At 37.4% G+C, this 2,721-nt stretch overlaps 1 pseudogene; it reads right to left on the bottom strand.

The window, feature by feature from the left end:
- Positions 1 to 1,911: 1,911 nt before the first annotated feature.
- Positions 1,912 to 2,275, bottom strand: LOC141491942 (transcription and mRNA export factor ENY2-like; annotated as a pseudogene).
- Between the last annotated feature and the right edge of the window lie 446 nt (positions 2,276 to 2,721).

Genomic DNA, 2,721 nt, shown 5'->3' with positions numbered 1-2,721 from the left:
GGGGTGTAAGTGGCTTGCTCAGGGTCATATAACTTGTAAGTGTCTGAGATCAAATTTGAACTCTGGTCTTTTTGACTTCAAGACTGATTCTGTCTCCACTGCATCATCTAGCTGCCCTTTACCTTCGTTATGAACAAAAGACTTCTAATTGATATTTTTTTTATTTTTTGTAATGCAGTGGAATTAAGTGACTTGCCCAAGGTCACACAGCTAGGTAATTATTAAGTGTCTGAGGCTGCATTTGGACTCAGGTACTCCTGACTCCAGGGCCAGTGCTCTATCCACTTTGCCACCTACCTGCCTCTAATTGATATATTTGCCTCATCTTTCCTCACTTTCCATCCTTCACTCAGTTGCTAAAGTGATTGCCTTAAATCACTATTTTCATTGTTGTCACCACCACAACTGTGCTCAAAAACTCCAGTGATTTCCTATTACCTCCAGGTTCTGTGTGACACTTAATATTGTTTACAATGTGTTCCCTTCCTACAGTTTTTTTTCAGTTTTCTTCTACTCTTCTTTGGAACAAAGTAGGTGGCCCAGCAGATAGAATGCTGGACCTAGACTCAGGAAGATCTGAGTTCGAATCTGATCTGAGATACATATTAACTATGTGACCTTGAGCGAGTCACTTGTTCACTTCAGTTTCTTCATTTGTAAAATGAGTTGGAGAAGGAAATGGCAAAGTCACTCAGTATGGTTGCCAAGAAAACCCCCAAATGGAGGGTGGTGGTCACAAAGAGTCTGAAATGACTGAACAACAGCAACTATACTCTTCTTCCCTACAACCCAACAATTGCTTGTTGTTCCTCAAATTTGGCATTTGGGCTCTTTCTCTTACCTTTGTACTGACTGGCTTCTGTACTTGCAATGCCCTCCTTCCCCCACTTCTACCTCTTAGTTTTCTTGGTTTCCTGTAAGACTCACTCAAATCAGGCCTTCTTCAGGATACCAATCCCTGGCCCCATAGCTGCTAGTGCCACCCCTTCTTTTTTAAAAAATTTACTTATTTATTTTTGAATTTTACAATTTTTCCCCAAATCTCACTTCCCTCCCCCCCACTGCCCACAGAAGGCAGTCTGTTAGTCCTTACATTGTTTCCATGATATATATTGATCTAAATTGAATGTTTTGAGAGAGAAATCATATCCTTAAGAAAAAAAGATAAAATATAAGAGATAGCAAGTTTACATAAGATAGTGTTTGTTTTTTTTAATTAAAGGTAATAGTTTTGGGTTTTGTTCAAACTCCACAGTTCTTTCTCTGGATACAGATGATTCTCCATTGCAGAAACTCAAAATTGTCCCTGATGGTTGCACTGATGAAGTGAGCAAGTCCATTAAGGTTGATCATCACCCCCATGGTGCTGTTAGAGTGTACAATGTTCTGGTTCTGCTTATCTCACTCAGCATCAGTTCATGCAAATCCCTCCAGGCTTCTCTGAATTCCCATCTGTCCTGGTTTCCAATAGAACAATAGTGTTCCATAACATACATATACCACAATTTGTTTAGCCATGCTCCAATTGACAGACATTCACTCAATTTCCAATTCTTTGCTACCACAAACAGCTGCTATGAATACTTTTGGACAAGTGATGTTTTTACCCTTTTTCATAATTTCTTTAGGGTATAGACCCAGTAGTGGTATTTCTGGATCGAAGAGTATAGTGCCACTCCTTCTGAATTCCTCCCTTCTATGTCATTAATTTATTTTTACTTAAGTCTGATTCTTTGTGACCTATTTGGGTTTTTTTGGATGAATTACATATTTTTTTCATTTTCAAACACATTTTTATTATTAAAATAATCTTCAGGAAAAAAAATCAATACAACACATGGGTCATTACCAAAACATGTAACATTCATCATACAAAAAAAGGACTCATTTAGAAAATGCACTTCAAACCGATGGCATGTTTTTAATGGATTAAAGAAATCAAGTACATGTCATGATACTCTAGCCCATCTTAAAGGCTGACATGCTGAGCAAGGAAAGTTCTTATTCTTTGTAAAACCTCCTTCTTCACACTGTCAGGTACAAGTGCTCTGCCTTTTGGAGTTATCTCTGCCACCAAGTCATCAACAATAACGTGTTCTAATCCTTTTTCTTTAATCACATCTTTACAATGAGCTTTTAATTGATCTTTCCAACCACATTCAATTAATTTAGCTCTTAGCAATTCTTTAAGTCATTCTCTTTCACCAGTTTCTATCAGTTTCTAGTTAATAGTTGCTCTCATCTGTGCATCTTTGTTCATTTTCCTTATCTACATTTACCTCCTTCAGAGCTTACTCAATTATATATATTTTTAAAATTTATTTATTTATTCTCATTTTGTACAAATGATGTTTTTTATACATTAATAAAATATTCTTGTTTAAGAGTAAACAGAATACCCCCCCAAAAAAAATACACTCGCTTGAGTGATAAAGTAAAGGGGAGAGAAAAAAATTAAAATTAAAATTAAAAAAATAATAGTAATAATTGTAGGTATAGCCAGGTGGTGCAGTGGACAGAGCACCAGCCCTGGAGCCAGGAGCATCTGAGCCCAAATCTGGACCCCATACACCAACAATCACCCAGCTGTGTGACCCCATGCAAGTCACCCCAACCCCATTGCCCTGCAAAAACCAAAAAAAGAAGAAAAAAAGGCCCAAAGTAGAATAAAATAGTAATAATATTAGGGGCAGCCAGGTGGCAGACAGAGCACTGGCCCTT

Source organism: Macrotis lagotis, chromosome 6 (genome assembly GCF_037893015.1).
Source record: "Macrotis lagotis isolate mMagLag1 chromosome 6, bilby.v1.9.chrom.fasta, whole genome shotgun sequence".
Lineage (NCBI taxonomy): Eukaryota > Metazoa > Chordata > Mammalia > Peramelemorphia > Peramelidae > Macrotis > Macrotis lagotis.
Note: the sequence above shows the minus strand (reverse complement) of the source record. Positions and strands in the feature narration are given on the sequence as shown.